The sequence below is a fragment of the Orcinus orca genome, chromosome 11 (assembly GCF_937001465.1).
Source record: "Orcinus orca chromosome 11, mOrcOrc1.1, whole genome shotgun sequence".
Lineage (NCBI taxonomy): Eukaryota > Metazoa > Chordata > Mammalia > Artiodactyla > Delphinidae > Orcinus > Orcinus orca.
This window is the reverse complement of record NC_064569.1, coordinates 87438573-87464055: the sequence shown is the minus strand read 5'-3', so window position 1 is coordinate 87464055 and position 25483 is coordinate 87438573. Positions and strand designations below refer to the sequence as shown.

Sequence of the window (25483 nt, the reverse complement as noted above, 5' to 3'; positions counted from 1 at the left end):
AAATTTTGCTACCACTATCTCAGAAACAACTCTTTATTTGGACCCAAAGTGTGCTCTATCTTGAATTTTTTGAAAAATAGTTATTTCTGTCATTGCCAAATTTAAGAACCATTGATAATTCTCTCAAAATTCAATGTCCAGCTTTCTTCTCCATAAACTGCAGATCTGGGTCTCTGAAGCTCAAACCTTATATGTGCAGCAAGCAGATATAACCATTCCACTGCTGACCATTTCTATACCCGTTACATTTTATAAAAATAACAGCAACAACAACTATGACCAATACAAGGTTTTACAAAGTTTCTATTAACCTACCGTCAGACTTTAACTTTTTTAAAAAGAGGCTATCTGTGGGTCAAGCATTATGATCTTGGCAGGAATCCTAGGCCATGTGCATCTTCTCAGTACATCTGAGTCAAACAGCTATGGAAATTCAATTTTATTTTTTTATAAATTTATTTATTTTATTTATTTAGTTTTGGCTGCATTGGGTCTTCGTTGCTGTGCACGGGCTTTCTCTAGGTGCGGTGAGCAGGGGCTATTCTTCGTTGTGGTACACGGGCTTCTCATTGCGGTGGCTTCTCTTGTTGCAGAGCACAGGCTCTAGGCACACAGGCTTCAGTAGTTGTGGCATGCAGGCTCAGTAGTTGTGGCACGTGGGCTCTAGAGTACAGGCTCAGTAGTTGTGGTGCACGGACTTAGTTGCTCCATGGCATGTGGGATCTTCCTGAACCAGGGCTCGAACCCATGTCCCCTGCATTGGCAGGCGGATTCTTAACCACTGCGCCACCAGGGAAACCCAGAAATGTCCATTTTAAATGTACTATGCTCTCTAGATGGAGGTGGGAAGGAAATTAACCTAACAAGCTAAAAAAAACTATCCCTGGGACTTCGCTGGTGGTCCAGTGGTTAAGACTCTGCGCTTCCAATGCAGGGGGCCTGGGTTCGATCCCTGGTCAGGGAACTAGATCTCGCAGAGCACAACTAAGGCTCGGGGCAGCCCAAAAAAAAAAAAAAAAAAAAAGGCACTCTATCCTTTAACATACCTGATAACTGGAAGGGACTTCCATTTAATGTTTTAATATCATTGTTAAAGCATTTTTTTCATGAATGCAGTTTTGTGGTGGAGGAAAGTATAATGTGCCTATTATTAAAAATATAAAAAATGGGAAATTTTCTCCAATTTCAGATCTTTCACACCCAAGACCAAAAAAAAGTACCTTCTACATACTATTTCCTATGTGGTATATTCCTGGGTGGTGGAGTTAAATAACTTTTGCTCCCATACAATTTTACCCAAGAGGGAAATTATCTACATTCCTAGTTAAGAAATACATAATAAATATGATATTATAAAATACTATATATGTGAATTTGGAGTTCTACATATCTAATAAAACACAGAAATCTTTTTTTTTTTTTTTTTTGCGGTACGCGGGCCTCTCACTGTTGTGGCCTCTCCAGTTGCGGAGCACAGGCTCCGGACACACAGGCTCAGCGGCCATGGCTCATGGGCCCAGCCGCTCCGCTGCATGTGGGATCTTCCCGGACCGGGGCACGAACCCATGTCCCCTGCATCGGCAGGCGGACTCTCAGCCACTGCACCACCAGGGAAGCCCCTAAAACACAGAAATCTAGCTCTTTTCTTTCTAAACCAAAAACAAGAGCAACAATAAAATCCAAAAACAAAAAAAATCTGTGGGTAATATGGCTTCTTTCTTCCTCCACCTTCAGACTCAAGAAAGAAAAAAAGCAAAATATGAATACAAACTGGCATAGCCAAGGCTATTAGCCAAATGGACCGTTAAACTCTGGGACATAAGAAGGCTACATAAAAGAAATTAGAGAGGCCTATAAAATTTATAGTTAAAAATTGCCTCATCTAAAGGCTTGTAGGAGATCAGCAACCGAGACTGTTTTAAGCACAGTTTTCAATCATAGTTGTTTTAAACTCATCATAGTTGATGTCATTTCTCATCACAGACTTGCCCCACATGACAACAGTTAGGTAGCTTTTTGCTGTAATGTCCCTTGAAAAGTAATGCCACTTCTTGGACAATGACCTCTCCCTTTTTTGTATTACAACTTAAAAAAAATCAGACATAAAAATATAACAAAGGAATAGTTAACAGACACACTCATCGCTATACTCCATACGATCATTTCTATTCAGAGAATATTACAAAGAACAAATAAACCATGTAACACATCTGGATGAATCAGAAAGTTTTGCTTTGCATATGAACACCAAGCAAGACGAGGTAGCATTCTTTACGATTACCCCATCTGTTGAGTGCATGTGCGACTTCTATGTTTCAAAGGTGCTCCTGTTTCACCTTTATTTTGCCCTAATGTTATTTTCCTGTGCTATAACTTTTTTTCAGTTGATTTTATTCTTCCTAAAACATGCTCTGTTCTCTTCAAACACTTTCCATAGCTCCCTGTTGCCTGCAGAATGCAGCTGAAATAAGCTCAGTGCCCCCTTTCCTACTGCTGTCTCCGTCACACACATACCCTCCTTCTCCTTTCTTTTCCAAGTGCTCCAAAGGGATTCCCAATCCCCTGACCATATGTCCTGAACCTTTCTCCTTCCATTCTCTCAGCATGGCCTACCCTGTCCCCATTTCCACCAGTCAGGACCCCACTCTTTTTCTAAGGTTTAATTTGAGGACTAAGGGGTCTAGAAGACTCCGCAGCCACTCCCTCCTTTGCTTTCTTTCTATATAGCACTTAGTTCCAACAAGCAGTTAGTTCCTTTTTACAGAGTGAGCTGTTGGGGCATCTCATTCCTTTTCCAGGCTCCTTGAGAACAGAGGCTATGTTTCATCTGTATCCCAGTGGCTGGCCCAGGTGTGCTACAGCTGTTTTTAAGTGCAAGATAACCACAAACTCCCAAAGATTACCAGCTTTAAAGTCTACCACCTGACTCTCCAGCCCCTTCCAAAGAATAACTCCTTTGTATTCCACCACCAGCCACCTCTATCAAGTCTTCTCTTCCTCATTTTGCAAGTACAATAACTCATCATTACATAACATTTTAAGTGCAAACTGTTTTTATTTACTTTCAAAGTATTTATACAAACTTGTTATCATTGTTCAACTGATATATTTTTAAATCTGAAACTATTTTGGTATCTTAGATAACCATGGAACACATAATTTTTTTTTCCATTAGAATGGATGGAAATACCTTCTGAGTTAAAAACTTTTCCCTTAGAGGTAGGTTTTCAGGAATGAACTAAAGTCATAAAGCAAAGCTTAGGTGTGCTTACAAAGTATAATTACTTCAGAGAGGCTGAGGAAAAGCCCTTTTAAAATGCTCGTTAGCGTAGGAGCCATGGCTATTTCCAAAAAGTTAGACTGCAAGACCCAGCAGCAGAGACTCAAGATTGAGATTCTCAATGTTAATACCAGGTATTGTCAAAAATTTTTGGTAGTTTTGGGCTTCCCTGGTGGCGCAGTGGTTGAGAGTCCGCCTGCCGATGCAGGGGACACGGGTTCGTGCCCAGTTCCGGGAAGATCCCACGTGCCGCGGAGCGGCTGGGCCCGTGAGCCATGGCTGCTGGGCCTCAGCATCCAGAGCCTGTGCTCCGCAGCGGGAGAGGCCACAGCAGTGAAAGGCCCGCGTACCGCAAAAAAAAAAAAACTTTTTGGTAGTTTGCTCCGGAATGGAAACCCTAGAGTATACTACAGTAATGGTTCTCAAACTTCAGCACGCATGATAAGCACCTAAAGGATTACTTGTTGTTGTTGTTAATTTTATTGAAGTACAGTTGATTTACAGTGTTAATTTCTGCTGTACAGCAAAGTGATTCCGTTTTATATATATATACATATATATATATGTATATATATATATTCTTTTTCATATTCTCTTCCATTACGGTTTATCACAGGATACTGAACATAGATCTCTGCGTCATACAACAGACCTTGTCGTTTATCCATCCTGTATATAATAGTTTGTCTGCTAATCTCAAGTTCTCAGTCCTTCCCTCCCCACCACCCTCCCCCTTGGCAACCACAGTCTGTCCTCTGTGTTTGTGAGTCTGTTTCTGTTTCGTAGATATGTTCTTTTGTGTCGTACTTTAGATTCCACATGTAAGTGATGTCATATGGTATTTGTCATTCTCTTTCTGACTTACTTCACTTAGTATGATAATCTTTAGGTGAGGATTGTTGAAACACAGATTGTTGTACTCACCTCCAGAGTTTCTGATTCAGTGGGTCTGGAGTGAGGCCAGAATTGGGACTTTTAACAAGTTCCCAGTTGATGCTGTCACTGCTGGTTCAGGAGCCACACTCTGAAAACCACTAAACTACAACCAACAATGGACTGACATAACTTGGATGTTCGGGGCCAGGGGTTAACTGACAGTAGCTGACCAGATAAGCACAGAAAAGTAGGCAGAGCTGAAAGCCATTAACACAAATACCTTAACTTCTCCTCAACTGTCCTAAAGATGTATAAGGGTGGCAGGAATAGGAATGGGATGTCATTATCTGGTCACATTACCTTTCTTAAATGTTAAAAATCACTAGAGGTGTGAAGTGTATTACTTAAGATCAGTGGTCCTGGGCCTAAAACTTGTTCAACTTACCATGGATTCTAGAACCAGAACAGTGTTGTGATTAAGACCAGGTGTTCTGGATTTAAATTTCTTGTGTTCAAAGGCTGGCTCTTCTACCGTCTTCTAATGGTGTGACCTTGGCAAGTTACTGACTTCTCTAGGTCTCACCTACTTTAAGACTTAAATGACATCACACATGTATAGTATTTACAACAGTGCCCGGAATGTGTTAAGTGCTCAGTACTGGTTATCATTTATATATTATTATAAGGTAAAAATCTCAAAGTCCTCAGTTTAGCTTTTAAGATCCTCCACCCTGCTTTTTGAGTTTTCTTTTTCATATTATTCACCAATCAAACCCTCCTCTCTAGTTGTATTCCTTTCGAATTATCTCATATAGAGCTTTTTGCTTTCTTACCATCTCCCCTCTACCTGCATGAGTCTTTCTCCCTCTTTGACTATTTAAGTTTTAACCATTCTCCAAAGCTAAGCTTAAAATTAACTTTTGATATAAAGTTCTTCCTAACCACTTCAGCCCCCAATGTTCTTCCCCTCCAAGGAACACCCAAACCAAAATTTGTAGCAATCATTGGTGCTTAGTACATTCTTCCTGTTTTCTTTTTATGAGTTTGCCTCAACTACTAAAAGCTCTCTGAAGGTGGAAAGCACATCTTTCTTTTATGAGAGAAGAAAATGTACTATAGTGGCTTCTGAATCAGAAAAACCTGGTTTTAATTCCCAGCTTCACCACTGTGTGATTCAGACATTATTTTACTTCTCTGAGTCTCACTTTCTCATTTGTAAAATGGGAATAATATCACTTACTTCTCAGAGGGCTGTCGTGAAATAGACTCTGGGATGTAATAAGCGCTCTTTGAATTGTGACTATTTTTGTTTTATTTCTTCATAATCCTTGTAGCCCTCAGCAGAGAAATTAGAACACAGTAAGCACCCAAAATATAAACTGACTGTACTAAGAAGTTCCCTGAATTTAAAGCATTAGTAGAAGTCTATTAATGTTGTCTTGACACTTCTCCTTTCTAAGAAGGAAAGAGAGAAGTAGTAAAGGCTATTCTTGTGATTGTACTGGTTGGATGGTTTGCCCCATGGCATAAAATAGTCTTTTCATACAAGCAGCAGAAACTATTTGTCTTCATATAAAGTTCTTTTTTCTGAAGAGTTTAAATTACTTAAATATATATGTTCTTTAAAATGTAAAATGCATCAAACTACTGAAGAAAATAGAAAAAACATTCATAATTATACTACCTAGTATATTTTATATGCAACTGACAGAAGGATTTATCCTTAGTCAATCTATTTGAGTATCAGTAACATGCATATTACTTCAGCCTACACAGTCACAATCATCATGTGTATATAATCTTGTTTTCTGTCTTAAATTTAATTTTTAATGTAATTATAAGCATTTTCCACATTGCTATAGAGCCCTTATAAACATAATTTTAACTTGATGCAATATTAAACACGACTCCTGCTCTCAATAAGTCTTTAGCATGAAATACAGCAAAGTTCAGAAAAAGCAGTGGACTTAGCATCAGAAGGGATGACTTCCTAATTTTAATAATTATAGTAATATTATTTGCTTATGTGCTTTATAGTTTACAAAAAAACTTTCATATATGTTCCTCAATCTAAGGAATGCTTACTGAACATTTACTATATTATTCTTTAAATGACTGCCTAAGGACACAACTAAGAAGTAGAAGGCCAGGACTCAACTGAGATCATCTGACTCCAGTATGATTTCCACTGTAAGTCCATGATCATAATATAGCTGTCTCTCATTTGTTAACTGTGACCTTCAGCATGTCACTTTATTAGGTTTTCTTCTTCCTCTATAACACGCATTAAAACTCTTTAAGGCAATCTTCTTCCAGCTCCAGAATGGTAGGCTTTTCACTATGAATCTGTAAAACTAGGATTAGCTTTCGCTTTAACTATGAAACAAGCAAAATATGCTATGATGTGTATGTGAGGATTCAAATGATCTATCATGATTTATATATTGTCCTAAAAGTATATAATTGATGTATAGAAATAATATTGATTTCTAAAAATATTTATAAAAAGAGAAAAGCCATTTTTGTTTTGTTTTGTTTTTTTCCCATATTTTATTGATTTGAGTCCTCTCCCTCTTTTTCTTGATGAGTCTGGCTAATGGTTTATCAATTTTGTTTATCTTCTCAAAGAACCAGCTTTTAGTTTTATTGATCTTTGCTATTGTTTTCTTTGTTTCTATTTCATTTATTTCTGCTCTGATCGTTATGATTTCTTTCCTTCTGCTAACTTTGGGTTTCGTTTGTTCTTCTTTCTATAGTTCCTTTAGGTGTAAGGTTAGATTATTTATTTGAGATTTTTCTTGTTTCTTGAGGTAGGCTTGTATAGCTATAAACTTCCCTCTTAGAACTGCTTTTGCTGCATCCCATAGGTTTTGGATTGTTGTGTTTTGTCATTTGTCTAGATATTTTGTGATTTCCTCTTTGATTTCTTCAGTGATCTCTTGGTTATTTAGTAATGTATTGTTTAGCCTCCATGAGTTCATGTTTTTTACGTTTTTTCCCCTGTAATTCATTTCTAAACTCATAGCTTTGTGGTCAGAAAAGATGCTTGATCTGATTTCAATTTTCTTAACTTTACCGAGGCTTGATTTGTGACCCAAGATGTGATCTATCCTGGAGAATGTTCCGTGTGCACTTCAGAAGAAAGTGTAATCTGCCGTTTTTGGATGGAATGTCCTATAAATATCAGTTAAATCTATCTGGTCTATTGTATCATTTAAAACTTGTTTCCTTATTTATTTTCATTTTGGATGATCTGTCCATTGGTGTAAGTGAGGTGTTAAAGTCCCCCACTATTACTGTGTTACTGTCGATTTCCTCTTTTACAGCTGTTAGCAGTTGCCTTTTGTATTGAGGTGCTACTATGTTGGGTGCATATGTATTTATAATTGTTACATCTTTTTCTTGGATTGATCCCTTGATCATTATGTAGTGTCCTTCCTTGTCTCTTGTAACATTCTTTATTTTAAAGTCTATTTTATCTGATACAAGTATTGTGACTCCAGCTTTCTTTTGATTTCCATTTGTATGGAGTATCTTTTACCATCCCCTCACTTTCAGTCTGTATGTGTCCCTAGGTCTGAAGTGGGTCTCTTGTAGACAGCATATATATATGGGTCTTGTTTTTGTATCCATTCAGCAAGCCTGTGTCTTTTGGTTGGAGCATTTAATCCATTCACATTTAAGGTAATTATTGATATGTATGTTCCTATTACCATTTTCTTTTTTCTTTTTTTTTTGCAGTACACGGGCCTCTCACTGTTGTGGCCTCTCCCGTTGCAGAGCACAGGCTCTGGACGCGCAGGCTTAGCAGCCATGGCTCACGGGCCTAGCTGCTCCGCGGCATGTGGGATCTTCCCGGACCGGGGCACAAACACGTGTCCCCTGCATCGGCAGGCGGACTCTCAACCACTGTGCCACCAGGGAAGGCCCCGATTACCATTTTCTTAATTGTTTAGGGTTTGTTTTTGTAGGTCCTTTTCTTCTCTTGTGTTTCCCACTTAGAAAAGTTCCTTTAGCATATGTTGTAGAGCTGGTTTGGTGGTGCTGAATTCTCTTAGCGTTTGCTTGTCTGTAAAGCTTTTGATTTCTCCATCGAATCTGAATGAGATCCTTGCTGGGTAGAGTAATCTTGCTTGTAGGTTCTTCCCTTTTATCACTTTAAGTATATCATGCCACTCCCTTCTGGCTTGTAGAGTTTCTGCTGAGAAATCAGCTGTTAACTTTATGGGAGTTCCCTTGTATGTTATTTGTCATTTTTCCCTTGCTGCTTTCAATAATTTTTCTTTGTCTTTAATTTTTGTCAATTTGATTACTATGTGTCACGGTGTGTTTCTCCTTGGGTTTATCCTGTATGGGACTTGCTGTGCTTCCTGGACTTGGGTGGCTATTTCCTTTCCCATATTAGGGAAGTTTTCAACTATAATCTCTTCAAATATTTTCTCCGGTCCTTTCTCTGTCTCTTCTCCTTCTGGGACCCCTATAATGCGAATGTTGTTGCGTTTAATGTTGTCCCAGAGGTCTCTTAGGCTGTCTTCATTTCTTTTCATTCTTTTTTCTTTATTCTGTTCTGCAGCAGTGAATTCCACCATTCTGTCTTCCAGGTCACTTATCCATTCTTCTGCCTCAGTTTTTCTGATATTAATTCCTTCTAGTGTATTTTTCATTTCAGTTATTGTATTGTTCATCTCTGTTTGTTTGTTCTTTAATTCTTCTAGGTCTTTGTTAAACTTTTATTGCATCTTCTCGATCTCTGCCTCCATTGTTTTTCCGAGGTCCTGGATCATCTTCACTCTCATTATTCTGAATTCTTTTTCTGGAAGGTTGCCTACCCCCACTTCATTTAGTTGTTTTTCTGGGGTTTTCTCTTGTTCCTTCATCTGGTACATAGCCCTCTGCCTTTTCATCTTGTCTACCTTTCTGTGAATGTGATTTTTGTTCCACAGGCTGCAGGATTGTAGTTCTTCTTGCTTCTGCTGTCTGCCCTCTGGTGGATAAGGCTATCTAACAGGCTTGTGCAGGTTTCCTTGAAAGCCAAGTTTTACAAAGAAAATGTCTTTGCTTACAATACAGACATAGTTAGTCTACTGTACTCTGGCAACCAAAAGTTAGAAAACACCTTTAAAAAATAATTAATTAATTTTTGGCTGTGTTGGGTCTTCATTGCTGTGTGTGGGCTTTCTCTAGTTGTGGCCAGCAGGGGCTACTCTTCGTTGTGGTGTGTGGGCTTCTCATTGCGGTGGCTCCTCTTGTTGCGGAGCACAGGCTCTAGGTGCGCAGGCTTCAGTAGCTGTGGCGTATGGGCTTAGCTGCTCCGCAGCCTGTGGGATCTTCCAGGACCAGGGCTTAAACCTGTGTCCCATGCATTGGCAGGCAGATTCTTAACCACTGTGCCACCAGGGAAGTTCCCAGAAAACACTTTTGAGACGAGTACTACTGAAAAGTATCTGCAGATTGGTACCAGTTCACATACTGTTTGTTCCCAGACCATGCTGAGATAGGTTCGTAAGTTGAGATAGGTGTAAAAAGTTGAAAGTATGTATTCAGAAACCTTTATAGTGATTTGACTTTGCTATGACATCCAAGGATGTGATTATTTCTTTAATGATTCATTTTCATTGTATTTTTAAAAGTACTGGTCTACCACAAATTAGGGAAAAATTAACAAACAAACAAAAAACTTGGTCCTTCATCACAAATAATGTGAGAAGCACTGTTCTAGCGAATGCATTTTATCCTGTATAAGTTTTCTTCTAGTATATAATAAAGGCAGAAAAACTAACTAAGATCCCAGACTAATGAGGAAATAATATAAAGCCTCATAAATATACTTCCTAAGAGTTTGTTTAATTGTTAGGCATTGTGGTGAAAAGTGATAGATGTTCATCAAAATCCATTCTCCCTTTCTTAAATAGTAACAAAACTGTGGCAAGTCTCACGGCTGCCTAGCTACAGCACGCTCCTCAGCTCTTCTTCATGACCATATGACTGAGCTCTTGCCAGAATGTGTGTGGACACATCGTATGCCTTTTTCAGGTTTGTGTCATTAAGACAGCAGGCATGCCTTCTCCCTTTTCTTGTCCCCTTCGCCCAGAATCTGGAAGTGGCAGCCCCAATATAGGCTAGAACAACGCTGAATGGCAAAGAATGACTTGACAAACTTGTAAAGAAACTGGGTCACTGAATAAACTCATGGAGCAGAGCTACTCATCTGCATGGTTGATCACCTCAGGACTGTTACTTGGAAAGGTAATAAACACCTACAGTCCTTAAATCACTTCTTTCTTGGGGTCCCTTTGTTGCAACAACTTAGCTTTAAATTTAAATAAGAATGCACTTTTGAAATATGCCCCATCAATGCCCCATCCAGAACCTCTTATACCATCATTCCATAAGTAACAGAAATTATATTTTGCCTCAATGATTAAGCAACTACTCTCTATATCTAATACCAAGAGTTAGACCAACTTGGCCTGGTCATGCCAAGTTGTTCATTTGCTCATTGTTCAGTTGTTCATCTATTCGCTCATTAAGAACTCACCAAGTGTCTATTTAATAAAGCCAAGATAAAATGGGTATGATAGTATCTACTTCATAGGATTGTTGGGGGAATTAAATGAGATAATGTGTATGTGCTACCTTAGAATAAAATAAATACTAAATAAATTTATGTGCACATACATTGTAACTACAATGTAGGTGCTATATATATAGTATTACCATACACTTTAGTAAGATGCTACGTGGTATAATAGAGAATATGAGTTGCCAAGTGAGACAGACTTCACTTTGCTATTTATTACCTGTGAGATCTGGGCAAGTTATTTGTTTTTTCTGAGCATAAGGTTTGTTACGTGTGAAATGGGATAATACCCTATGTGTTACAGTGTTGTTTATTAAATGAGAGGATGGTACACAGTAACAGGCAAAATTGTACATTTCTAAGAACAAGACCTCTAATTAAACATCTCAGCCAATAGCAGTGTCTTGAAAGAGGCTTGTTTTCTGATTGAAATAATAAGCCTACATGTACATCTGACATCTAGTTCTCTCTCCAACAACAGTGCTTACCAAAAGGATTTAATGTACAGAGGTTTTCAAAAATCTTTATTATTAGTTGGTGAAATTCAGGTAAAGATTCATAATTTAACTTAGAATAAAAATGGGCCAATGACTAGGGACTTCCCTGGTGGACCAATGGTAAAGATTCCACCTTCCAGTGTAAGGGACGCAGGTTCGATCCCTGGTCAGGGAACTAAGATCCCACATGCCACGGGGCAACTAAGCCTGCGTGCCACAACTACTGAGCTCATGTGCCTCAATGAAGAGAGCCCATGTGCCTCAAACTACAGAGCCCATGCGCTCTGGACCCTGTGTGCCACAACTACAGAGCCCACGCGCCCTGGAGCCCACGCACCACAACTAGAGAGAAGCTCGCACGCTTCAATGAAGACCCTGCATGCCGCAAGTAAGACCTGAGCCGCAACTAAGACCTGATGCAGCCAAAAAAAAAAACAAACAAAAAAAAGGGCCAATGACTGAACAACCAAATAAAAAATGAAACAACAGTGCACAGAGAAAGTGAACACTGCAAAAGACAAGGACTAAACTAGTGTCTGTTTTATTTATAAGAAACAGGAAAATGCAATAACGTTCTCGTTCAAGTTGGAAAGAGGGGCAGAGTACACACATAGCACAGGCAGTGAGTTCAACTTGGCAGTAACCCTACCATAACTACAGGCCAGAAAAGAGTCAAACAGCCAAGAAAAAAAATGAGTGTAATTTCCAGAATCAGAATATTAAGAGTTATAAAGGGATGTAATGACTACTTAATATCAACAAACACTAGCAGTGCAAAAGGTTCTACTAAAAAAATGGGTTTTGTGAGAGAATAAGTCTGGGAAACTTATTAAAATATTAAAGATTCTCAGATGAACTATGAAAAAGAAACCTGTTTAACTTTTAAAAGCTGATATTTCCTTTATTTATTTGAATCCTTTCAGAAAACAATACCTAATAACACACACAGCATTAGGGGATATTTATTTCATAGATATGAAAACTAACTACCATGGAGGCTAAATGATTTGCTTAAGGTAGCACAGAAAGCTACAATTGGAAAGGGGACTAAGATTATTATTTGACTCCCAGTCCTACTCTTTTTTCATTGTACTGATATCTGGTGATGAAATAAATAAAAAACGAGTGTTCCAACATTCAAAGCAATTCTGGATAAGCTAGGTCTGTGAAAGGAATTACTGAGGACTGATTTTTTTTCTCCTTAAATAAACAGACTTAAGTCCTTAAACATGGTTCTACTTCTTCTTATTATGATTTAATGTTTCTGTTCTTCTACTGTAGAGGGAGTGAAATACCTATCCTTAGCGTCTACCACTTTCTCTTTAGTAAGAATGGATTCCCCATCCCACCCCCACTTTGTTGTCCATTATGTCTACAAGGTTAGCCACATGCTTGATTTATGCTCTCACTGCAATCAACCAGTGCTCCTATAGTGATGGGATAAGGACCCTGCTCTTAAAATAGGCACATCCGGGAGATATGGCACAGTGCCAGGTATACTTAAAGTCACAGGACAATCCTATGCATCCTCTTTAACCACTGTTTTATGGAAAGATTTATCAAAGGTGGGGGTGGGGAAGTTTCTACATAAAAATAAACAAATGTGTTAAAACTCACAATACAAAAAGTCACATGAATTTTTAAGATAAAAATTCAAATGTGAAAGCAATTTTACAGTTAAGGCAGGATCCCTTGAATGATGCCTCCCTGGCTTCTCAAGGTTATGCCTACATTCTTCTCTAATGGATGTCACTGGATATATAGTCCACATGGATCTAATTTTAGTTCTTAACTGGAGCTGAAGGTCAACCACCTAAATCTGATAGTTCTAAACTTTTGCCCTCTGCGTACAGCAATATTGAGTGTGTGTGCTCGCGTGTGCACACTCGCACAAGACAGAAAAAGACAGAGGTATTAAATTCTAAAATAAGCTTACTATAATCAACAGTTAGAACAATGCTATGAGTTCCAGAAGAAAGACCTATCAAAAAAATTGTATTTTACAAAAATGTTAAACAATTAATGACTTACTGCCAGGATCTACAATGCGCTTTTATGAAAGGTTAGAGAGGATTCTGGAGGTCAAATTTAGAATTTCTTTATAAAAATCTAATGATGAGATTTTCTAAATGAATATTCATGCAGCTGGTTTCATTTATATTTAGTTTAATATTATATCTATACACTTTGGGGGTTTTATTCCTACTTGTAGTATGGGAGGCAACAGTAATTGTCCCTTTTTATTTAATGAATACTGTCCTTGTGAATGGGGTTTTTATCTCACTTCCTAAATTTCACCTTTAGCTCCCCTTCTTGCACATGTACATTTTTTTCAGTAATACAATCCTTCTGGCTATGTTCTATATCATGGTGATCCTGCCAAAAGACTGAAGGGAGAGTTCAGAGTAACAACAATTATGTAAGTTTGGCTCAAGTTTCTTTGCTAATTAGCAATCCTGAGAAAGACATGATGCATCATCAAGAGTTCATTAACAGATGGAAAAGACAGCTTAGGTGTAAATGAAAACTTAAAAACCAATCAGCTACCCTTCCTTTCTTGACTGAGGCCAAAAATGGGCATGTCAAAACTTTTAATTTCTCTTCAAACATAGTACCAGCCAAATCTGCTTCTCTTACTACTTAAGCAGGAGCCTTTATTTTCAGAAAGCCCTCTTCTCCACTACCTATGCAAAACATATATTAAGTTAATACTGACAAATACGTAAGTATTACCATTTCTTGCATTTTAATTAGCCAAATGAGGGAAATTATCTCATTTAATTTTACTGAGTTCTTAGTCAAGTTATAGTTTTTTCTTAGTTCTATTAATTTTACTTTACATATATATATATTTTTTAACATCTTTATTGGAGTATAATTGCTTTACAATGATGTGTTAGTTTCTGATCAATCACAAAGTGAATCAGCTATACGTATACATATATCCTCATATCCCCTCCCTCTTGCATCTCCCACCCACCCTCTCTAACCCACCACTCTAAGGGATCACAAAGCACTGAGCTGATCTCCCTGTGCTATGCAGCTGCTTCCCACTAGCTATCTACTTTACATTTGGTAGTGTATATGTGTCCACGCCACTCTCTCACTTCGTCCCAGCTTACCCTTCCCCCTCACCGTGTCCTCAGGTCCATTCTCTACATCTGTATCATTATTCCTGTCCTGCCCCTAGGTTCTTCAGAAACTTTTGTTTTTTAGATTCTATATATATGTGTTAGCATACAGTATTTGTTTTTCTCATTCTGACTAACTTCACTCTGTATGACAGTCTCTAGGTCCACCCACCTCACTACAAGTAACTCAATTTCGTTTCTTTTTATGGCTGAGTAACATTCCATTGTATATATGTGCCACACCTTCTTTATCCATTCATCTGTCGATGGACACTTAGGTTGCTTCCATGTCCTGGCTATTGTAAATAGAGCTGCAATGAACACTGTGATACATGACTCTTTTTGAATTATGGTTTTCTCAGGGTATATGCCCAGCAGTGGGATTGCTGGGTCATATGGTAGTTCTATTTTCAGTTTTTTAGGGAACCTCCATACTGTTCTCTATAGTGGCTGTATCAATTTACATTCCCACCAACAGCGCAAGAGGGTTCCCTTTTCTCCACACCCTCTCCAGCATTTGTTTGTAGACTTTTTGATGACGGCCATTCTGACTGGTTTGAGATGAAACCTCATTATAGTTTTGCATTTCTCTAATGATTAGTGATGCTGAGCATCCTTTCATGTGTTTGTTGTCAATCTGTATATCTTCTTTGGAGAAATGTCTATTTAGGTCTTCTGCCCATTTTTGGATTGGGTTGTTTGTTTTTTTTTTATATTGAGCTGCATGAGCTGCTTGTATATTTTGGAGATTAATCCTTTGTCAGTTGCTTCGTTTGCAAATATTTTCTCCCATTCTGAGGGTTGTCTTTTCATCTTGTCTATGGTTTCCTTTGCTGTGCAAAAGCTTTTACATTTCATTAGGTCCCATTTGTTTATTTTTGTTTTTATTTCCATTTCTCTAGGAGGTGAGTCAAAAAAGATCTTGCTGTGATTTATGACATAGAGTGTTCTGCGTATGTTTTCCTCTAAGAGTTTTATAGTGTCTGGCCTTACATTTAGGTCTTTAATCCATTTGGAGTTTATTTTTGTGTATGGTGTTAGGGAGTGTTCTAATTTCATTCTTTTACATGTAGCTGTCCAGTTTTCCCAGCACCACTTACTGAGAGGCTGTCTTTTCTCCACTGTATATTCTTGCCTCCTTTATCAAAGATAAAGTGACCATATGTGCGTGGGTTTATCTCTGGGCTTTCTATCCTGTTCCATTGATCTATATTTGTTTTTCTGCCAGTACCACAACTGTCTTGATAACTGTAGCTTTGCCATATAGTCTGAAGTCAGGGAGCCTGATTCCTCCAGCTCCATTTTTCCTTTTCAAGATTGCTATTTGGGGTCTTTCATGTTTCCATACAAATTGTGAAATTTTCTGTTCTAGTTCTCTGAAAAGTGCCATTGGTATTTTGATAGGGATTGCACTGAATCTGTAGATTGTTGGGTAGTACAGTCATTTTCACAATGTTGATTCTTCCAATCCAAGAACATGGTATATCTCTCCATCTGTTTGATCATCACCTTTAATTTCTTTCATCAGTGTCTTACAGTATCCTGCATACAGGTCTTTTGTCTCCTTAGGTAGGTTTATTCCTAGGTATTTTATTCTTTTTGTTGCAATGGTAAATGGGAATGTTTCCTTAATTTCTCTTTCAGATTTTTCACCATTAGTGTATAGGAATGCAAGAGATTTCTGTGCATTAATTTTGTATCCTGCTACTTTACCAGATTCATTGATTAGCTCTAGTAGTTTTCTGCTGGCATCTTTAGGATTCTCTATGTATAGTATCATGTCCTCTGCAAACAGTGACAGCTTTACTTCTTCTTTTCCGATTTGGATACCTTTTATTCCTTTTTCTTCTCTGATTGCTGTGGCTAAAACTTCCAAAACTATGTTGAATAATAGTGGTGAGAGTGGGCAACCTTGTCTTTTTCCTGATCTTAGTGGAAATGGTTTCAGTTTTTCACCACTGAAAACTATGTGGGCTGTGGTTTGTCATATATGGCCTTTCTTATGTAGAGGTAAGTTCCCTCTATGCCTACTTTCTGGAGGGTTTTTATCATAAATGGGTGTTGAATTTTGTCAAAAGCTTTTTTTGCATCTATTGCGATGATCATATGGTTTTTCTCCTTCAATTTGTTAATATGGTTTATCACACTGACTGATTTGTGTATAATGAAGAATACTTGCATTCCTGGGATAAATCCCACTTGATCATGGTGTATGATCCTTTTAATGTGCTGTTGGATTCTGTTTGCTAGTATTTTGTTGAGGATTTTTGCATCTATGTTCATCAGTGATATTGGCCTGTAGTTTTCTTTCTTTGTGACATCTTTGTCTGGTATTGGTATACCAATACCAATACCAAATGGTGGTATTGGTATGGTGATGGTGGCCTCGTAGAATGAGTTTGGGAGTGTTCCTCCCTCTGCAATATTTTGGAAGAGTTTGAGAAGGATAGCTGTTAGCCCTTCTCTAAATGTTTGATAGAATTCACCTGTGAAGCCATCTGGTCCTGAGCTTTTGTTTGTTTGGAAGATTTTTAATCAGTTTCAATTTCAGTACTTGTGATTATTGGTCTGTTTATATTTTCTATTTCTTCCTGGTTCACTCTTGGAAGGTTGTGCTTTTCTAAGAATGTGTCCATTTCTTCCAGGTTGTCCATTTTATTGGCATATAATTGCTTGTAGTAATCTCTCATGATCCTTTGTATTTCTGCATTGTCAGTTGTTACTTCTTTTTCATTTCTAATTCTGTTGATTTGAGTCTTCTCCCTTTTTTCTTGATGAATCTGGCTAATGGTTTATCAATTTCGGTTATCTTCTCAAAGAACCAGCTTTTAGTTTTATTGATCTTTGCTATCGTTTCCTTCATTTCTTTTTCATTTACTTCTGATCTGATCTGTATGATTTCTTTCCTTTTGCTAACTTTGGGGGTTTTTTGTTCTTCTTTCTCTAATTGCTTTAGGTGTAAGGTTAGGTTGTTTATTTGAGATGTTTCTTGTTTATTTATTTATTTATTTATTTTTGGCTGTGTTGGGTCCTCATTGTTCCATGCGGGCTTTTTCTAGTTGTGGAGAGCGGGAGCTACTCTTTGTTGTGGTGCACGAGCTTCTAATTGCGGTGGCTTCTCTTGTTGTGAAGTACAGACTCTAGGTGCATGGGCTTCAGTACTTGTGGCTTTCGGGCTCTAGACAGCAGGCTCAGTAGTTGTGGCGCACAGGCTTATTAGTTGCTCCGCAGCTTGTGGGGTCTTCCCGGACCAGGGCTCGAATCCACGTCCCCTGAATTGGCAGGCAGATTCTCAACCACTGCGCCACCAGGGCAGTCCCGTTTCTTGTCTCTTGAGGTAGGAGTGTATTGCTATAAACTTCCCTCTTAGAACTGCTTTTGCTGCATCCCATAGGATTTGGGTCGTCATGTATTCACTGTCATTTGTTTCTAGGTATTTTTTGATTTCCTCTGATTTCTTCAGTGATCTCTTCATTATTTAGCAGTGTACTGTTTACTCTCCATGTGTTTGTATTTTTTACAGATCTTTTTTTCCTATAATTGATATCTAGTCTCATAGCGCTGTGGTCGGAAAAGATATGATCTATCCGGAGAATGTTCCATGAGCACTTGAGAAGAAAGTGTATTCTGTTGTCTTTGGATGGAATGTCCTATAAATATAATTAAGTCCATTTTGTTTAATGTATCATTTTAAGCTTGTGTTTCCTTATTTATTTTCATTTTGGATGATCTGTCCATTGGTGAAAGTGGGGTGCTAAAGTCCCATACTGTTATTGAGTTACTGTCGATTTCCCCTTTTATGGCTGTTAGCATTTGCCTTATGTATTGAGGTGCTCCTATGTTGGGTGCATAAGTATTTACAATTGTTATATCTTCTTCTTGGATTGATCCCTTGATCATTATGTAGTGTCCTTCTTTGTCTCTTGTAATAGTCTTTATTTTAAAGTCTATTTTTTCTGATGTGAGAATTGCTCCTCCAGCTTTCTTTTGATTTCCATTTGCATGGAATATCTTTTTCCATCCCCTCACTTTCAGTCTGTATGTGTCCCTAAGTCTGAAGTGGGTCTCTTGTAGACAGCATATAGATGGGTCTTGTTTTTGTATCCATTCCACCAGTCTATGTCTTTTGGTTGGAACATTTAATCCATTTACATTTAAGGTAGTTATCAATATGTATGTTCCTATTACCATTTTCTTAATTGTTTTGGGTTTGTTATTGTAGGTCTTTTTCTTCTCTTGTGTTTCCTGCCAAGAGAAGTTCCTTAAGCATTTGTTGTAGAGCTGGTTGGTGGTGCTGAATTCTCTTAGCTTTTGCTTGTCTGTAAAGGTTTTAATTTCTCTGTCAAATCTGAATAAGATCCTTGCTGGGTAGAGTCATCTTGGTTGTAGGTTTTCCCCTTTCAGCGCTTAAAATATATCCTGCCATTCCCTTCTGGCTTGCAGAGTTTCTGCTGAAAGATCAGCCATTAACCTTATGGGGAGTCCCTGATATGTTATTTGTTGCTTTTCCCTCACTGCTCTTAATATTTTTTCTTTGTATTTAATTTTTGATAGCTTGATTAACATGTGTCTTGGCATGTTTCTCCTTGGATTTATCCTGTATGGAACTCTCTGCACTTCCTGGACTTGATTGACTATTTCCTTTCCCATATTAGAGAAGGTTTCAACTATAATCTCTTCAAATATTTTCTCAGACCCTTTCTTTTCTCTTCTTCTTCCGGGACACCTATAATTCAAATGTTGGTGCATTTAATGTTGTCCCACAGGTCTCTGAGACTTTCCTCAATTCTTTTCAGTCTTTTTTCTTTATTCTGCTCTGTGGTAGTTATTTCCAATATTTTATCTTCCAGGTCACTTATCCGTTCTGCTGCCTCAGTTATTCTGCTATGGATTCCTTCTAGAGGATTTTAAATTTTATTATGCTGTTCATCATTGTTTGTTTGCTCTTTAGTTCTTCTAGGTCCTTGTTAAGCATTCCTTGTATTTTCTCCATTCTACTTCCAAGATTTTGTATCATCTTTGCTATCATTACTCTGAATTCTTTTTCAGGTAGACTGCCTCTTTTCTCTTCATTTGTTTGGTCTGGTGGGTTTTTACCTTGCTTCTTCATCTGCTGTGTGTTACTCTGTCTTCCATTTTGCTTAACTTACTGTGTTTGGGGTCTCCTTTTTGTAGGCTGCAGGTTCGTAGTTCCCATTGTTTTTGGTGTCTGCCCCCAGTGGGTAAGGTTGGTTCAGTGGGTTGCGCAGGCTTCCTGGTGGAGGGGACTGGTGCCTGCATTCTGGTGGATGAGGCTGGATCTTGTCTTTCTGGTGGGTAGGACTGCATCCAGTGGTGTGTTTTCGGGTGTCTGTGATCTTATTATGTTTTTAGGCAGCCTCTCTGCTAATGAGTGGGGTTGTGTTCATGTCTTGCTAGTTGTTTGGCATAGGGTATCCAGCACTGTAGCTTGCTGGTCACTGAGTGGAGCTGGGTCTTAGCGTTGAGATGGAGACCTCTGGTAGAGCTTTTGCAGTTTGATATTACATGGGACCCAGAGGTCTCTGGTGGACCAATGTCTTGAACTCGGCTCTCCCACCTCAGAGGCTCAGGCCTAACACCTGGCCGGAGCACCAAGACTCAGTCAGCCACACTGCTCTAGTTTCTTCCTAAAGCAGACGCAGTCTTGTAAATATTTCAAGCTATCCAGAAGAAAGTGCTAGTCTTGTATTGACTAAGCCCTTTTTTTCTTTCCTGATTAAGTCCAGAACTTTCACCTTTTCACTCAAATGAAGCACTTTACGTCCTCTCTCTGGTGTGTCCGAATTGCCAGCTTCACTTCTCTTGCTTTGGAGTAGTTATTAAGTAAAATAAGGGTCATTTGAGCTCAAGTCCTGCGACACCCGAGTCAGTCTGATAACCCAGACAGCCACCAAGTGACTCACGAGCAGGCAGAATGCGCTGGACCAAGGGTGATTCACGTCCCTCCGGGTGGGATGACATGCCAAATTATAGTTTGACTACACAGTACAATAACAAGGCTGGATGATGTATATTCTGTCACAACGTATATGCCATATTTTGGTGGTTGATATAGATCCTGGTCCCATGGATTTCCACAGCTTTTTGCCTTTTTCAGTGTATCAAAGTCTTTGCGATATACAGTCTCTTTGGAATTTCCTTACTTTGTCTCCAGTGCCGTCTACTCCACAACACTCAACTCTTCACTCTGAACTAGTTACTCTATCTCTAAATCCCTAGTTCTCAGCTCTAGTAGCCCAGGCATGTATAGCAGATAGTCAAGGGCTCTGATGGTAAGCTGAAGTTATGGACTAACTGTTTGTATTCCCATTAAATTCATGTGTTGAAGCTCTAAGCCCAATGTGATGGTATTTGGAGATGGGGCCATGATGGAGAGGCCCTTGTCCTATGGGATTAGTACCCTTTTAACAAGAGACACCAGAGAGCTAGCTCACTCATTCTCCACCCCCTTCCCTTCTCTGCACAAAGAGGTCAAATGAGTACACAGTGAGATGGTAGTTGACAACAAGCCAAGAGAAGAGGTCTCAGAAGGAAATCTACCTTGCCAATACCTTGATTTTGGACTTCCCAGCCTCCAAAACTGTCAGACGTAAGTTTCTTTTGTTTATGCAACCTAGTTTTTGGTATTTTGTCACGGTAGCATGAGCAGACTAAGGCAGCCGAGAATACGAACAAGAGTGAAGTTGTCTCAATGAGACAGTTGTGATGTTAGAGGTCTTCAAAGGCACAAGAACACTAGTGGTGTAGCAGAAAAAACAAAAAAGCACAGAAACAGTTTGGGTTCTTTCTAATTCCCAGTTCTATTATTTTCTGAACTTGGATCTGGAGCAATTTACTTATTCTAGCTGAAGCTAAATTTCCTCATGTGTAAGATAGAAAAATATCTATTTCACATGGTTATTGTGAAAGATCTATCTATATTATTAATATTATTATATTATTTAATATGGATAGCATCTGAGACAACATACTGTAAGGTGTAAGGCATCTACAAGTTATTTATTGGGAAACAGTACAACTGAAGTAAAGAAAGCACCTGGATTCAAACACTAGTTTGTAGCTATGTGATCCTGGCAAATTTTTGGAAATCAATGTCCCTCATTTCCTCACCTCTAAAAATAGGGATAACATCTAAGGCTTATAAATATTAAATGAGATGATATAGTTAAAAATCTTTAGCATAGTGCTTGGGGTAGAATGGAGGCCCATGCACATTACATCATAAAGATGGCCAGGTGGACAAACAGATCAAGTAACATTAACAAGCACACTCTGCACAAGCACAATAGGGCTAGGAAATTTTTATCTATATTTTCCATTTAATGACAAAGCCCCTTGAAAAGGAAAGTGCTGATGTTATAACATTGCAATTTTGTATTAATTTTATAGATTCTATAGTGTTCATTTAGAATCTATAGAGTTCATTACTGAGCACTTATGTGCATAGCCCTGTTATAGGCACATAACTTAAAATGCTCCCAATTTAAAATTCAAGTACATGCAAACTATTTAAGAGAAATAAATTCTAAACTAGTGACAAAAAGTTTATTTTGGGTTGGGGAGCTATAAAAACATGACTCAAGTTATTTATAATATTAGAGAGATTAAACATATGTAAAATGAATGAATAAGGAATGTAAATGTATTTCAATGCATAGCAGTTTAAGCTGTGTATTCAAAGATTAAAGGAATAAACTACACATAGAGAATTTAGCCAGAGAAAACTTCTTGATAAATGCAAGTGCTGGGCAATACTTTAGTAGGGAGAAAAAAATGAAAGAAATGGAGCAGGAAAAAGAAGATAGAAGACAAGCTAAATGGTGGACAAAGGCAGAAGCAGAGAGGTATAAAGTAGGAGGATCAACTAAAGCAGATTTAGAGTTCATACAAGTAAAAGCTTTCTAACAAGTAAAGTTATCTAACAACAGAGTGGCTGCTGTGCGGTTCCCATTACTGAAAGTATTCAGAGTGTGATTACCCTCAGTGCAAGATACCTTAGAAGGAATCACTGCACTGGAAGATATTCTGGGTCCCTTACTATACTGTAAGTTCCCTGAGGAGCCGCCTTACAACAATGATCACTGAAGGGAGAAAAGGAGGCAGAAGACCTAGTTTGAGTCCCAGATTTTCCACTCATTAACTGTAACCTTAGGTAAGTCAACCTCTCAATTTTTCATTTATAAATGGGGAAGTTAGGAACACTGGAAATGTCTGTTCAGCCAAGAACTCTTTCAGGTCCTAAGAGTTTTTAATTAGCCAAAGATGTACACGCTCTCCACTTTCCTTAGTACATGGTCAAACTTTGTAAGGAACAGCTAATTGCTGAGGAAAAAACCCCTACATTTTAGGCAGGAAAAATAATAATAATAGTAAAAAAAAAATCTGCAGCATGCCTAACTCCTATAGGTCAATTTCTGTACTACTAATGGGGAGGGCTGACACTAGATATCCTTACTAGTTATCATATCCAGTCATACTGCAAATCATGTGCTTCTGTTTCCTGTCAATGGTCTTAATTAGTTCAATGTCAAAGCTTTGTTTATGCTCTGCATCGTGTCTCAAATTTTGGATGCCTACAATCAGAAAATAGAATCAATTCATAAACTAAAAACAGGTCAATTCAATTATTAATGAGTGGCAGTATGGTGCAGCACAAGGGCTGTGGAGCCAGACTGCATAGGCTTAAATAATGTCCTCCTACTTCACTAGTTTAGGCATGTAATTTACTTCACTAGATAGGCAAATAATTTCTTTGTGTGCCTTAGTTTCCTCATCTGTAAAACAAGTAAGATAACAGTACCTACTTTATAGCTTTGTTGTTAAGTATTAAATGTGTTAATATTCATACAGTGCTTGGAATGATGGGCATGTAGTATTTAATAACAGCTTTATCAATATATAATTTACATATCATAAAGTTTACCCTATTAAAGTACATAGTTCATTGGTTTTCAGTATATTCACACTTGTGCAACCATCATCACTGTTTAATTTTAGAATATTTTCATTACCCTAAAAGGAAACCCAATACCCATTACCAGTAAATCCCCATTCCCCTGTCCCTAGATCCTGGGAAACCAATGATCTACTTTCTGTCACTACAGATCTGCCTATTATAGACATTTCATATGAATGGAATCATACATTATGTGGCCTTTTGTGTCTTGCTTCTTTCACTTAGCATAATGTGTTCAAGGTTCATCCATGTTGTAAGTACTTATCAGTTACTTTGTTCTTTTTTATGGCTAAATAATATTCCATTGTAGAGATATAACACATTTCATTTATCTATTCACAACTGATGGACATTTGGGCTATTTCCATCTTTTGGCTGTTATGAATAATACTGCTATGAACATTCAAGGACATGGTTTTGTGTGGACATATATCTTCATTTCTTTGGGGTAGATACCTAGGAGTACAATTGTTGAGTCATACAGTAACTCTGTTTAATCCTTTGAGGAATTCCCAGACTGTTTTCCAAAGTGGCTGCACCACTGTACATGCAGTAACCTATCAGTAATGTATGAGGGTTCTATTTTCTCCACATCCCTGTCAATACTTGTTATTATCTGACTTTTTGATTTTAGCCATACTAGTGAATGTAAACTGGTATCTCATTGTGGTTTTGATTTGTATTTCCCTGATGATTAATGATGTTATCTTTTCATCTGTTTATTGGCTATTTGTATTATCTTCTTTGGAAAAATGTCTATTCAGATCCTTTGCCCATTTTTAAATTTGGTTGTTTTTTTATCATTGAGTTCTTTATATATTCTAGATACAAGTCTCTTATCAGATATATGATTTGCAAATAGTGTCTTCCATTCTGTGGGCTGTCTTTTCACTTTCTTGATAGCGTTCTTTGAAACACAAATGTTAACTTTGATGAAGTCCAATTTATTTATTTTCCTTTGGTTGCTTGTGCTTTTGGTGTCCTATCTAAGAATCCACTGCCAAATCCAGGTCATGAAGGCTTATCCTATGCTCCTGCTAAGAGTTTTATGGTTCTAGATCTTACATTTGGGTCTGATCCATTTTGAGTTAATTTTTGCAAATTTCTGCATACAGTGTAAGGTAAAGTTTCAATACATTCTGTTATACGTGGCTAAGTGTCTCAGTGCCATTTGTTAAAAGCCTATTCTTTCCCCACTGAATGGTCTTGGCACCCCTGTCAAAAATTAGTTGACCACAGACACGTTGGTTTATTTCTGGACTCTCAGTACTATTCCACTGATCTACATCTATAACTATATGCAGGTTTTTTCCAGTAAATACGTATTACAAGATCCACAGTTAGTTGAGTCTGCGGATGCAGAACCATGGATATGGAGGGCCAACTATAAAGTTATACCTGGGTTTTTGACTACTCAGGGAATCAGCGCCCCTAACCCCTGAGTTGCTCAAGGATCAGCCGTATTTATGTTTACCTATCCTCATGTCAACACCACACTGTCTTGATTATTGTTGCTTTGTAATAAGTTTTGATGTTGGGAATTATGAGTCTTCCAAGTTTGTTCTTTTCAAGATTGTTTTGGCTCTTCTGCATCCCTTGCAATTCCATATGAATCTTAGAACTGGCTTGTCAATTTCTACAAAGAAGCTACCCAGGATTCTAAAAGGTATCTCATTAAATCTGTAGATCAAGTGGGAAGTGGTGCCATCTAAGCAATAATGTCTTCCAATCTATGAACATGGGATGTTTTCCCATTTCTTTAGATCTTCTTTAATTTCTTTCAACAATATTTTGTAATTTTCCACAAAACAGAGTTACTTTCTGAGTTATTTCCTTAGTTGTTGCTCTAGGGCTTAATTAGTGTATGTATGTGTACACACACACACACATATCTCTTAACTTACCAGAATTAGCTCCAGATTTAGATTAATTTAATTCCAGTGAGATATAGAAACATTACTTCTATATGATGCTATTCCTTTCCCCTCTTTTTGTGGCATTATTGTTATTCATAGTATAACAACAATTATTACTTGATATATAATTTGAAGACACAAAGGAGAAAGGACAGCAAGTATATGTATAACTTTTGTTATATTAGCCTTCTTATTTATAATTTCTGGTTCTCTTGATTTGTTCTTG

At 37.9% G+C, this 25483-nt stretch overlaps 1 protein-coding gene across 9 annotated transcripts in view; it reads right to left on the bottom strand.

Moving 5' to 3' along the window:
* RIC8B (RIC8 guanine nucleotide exchange factor B) overlaps positions 1 to 25483 on the bottom strand; it is a 121238-nt gene that overhangs the window by 79470 nt on the left and 16285 nt on the right. The window lies entirely within an intron of this gene.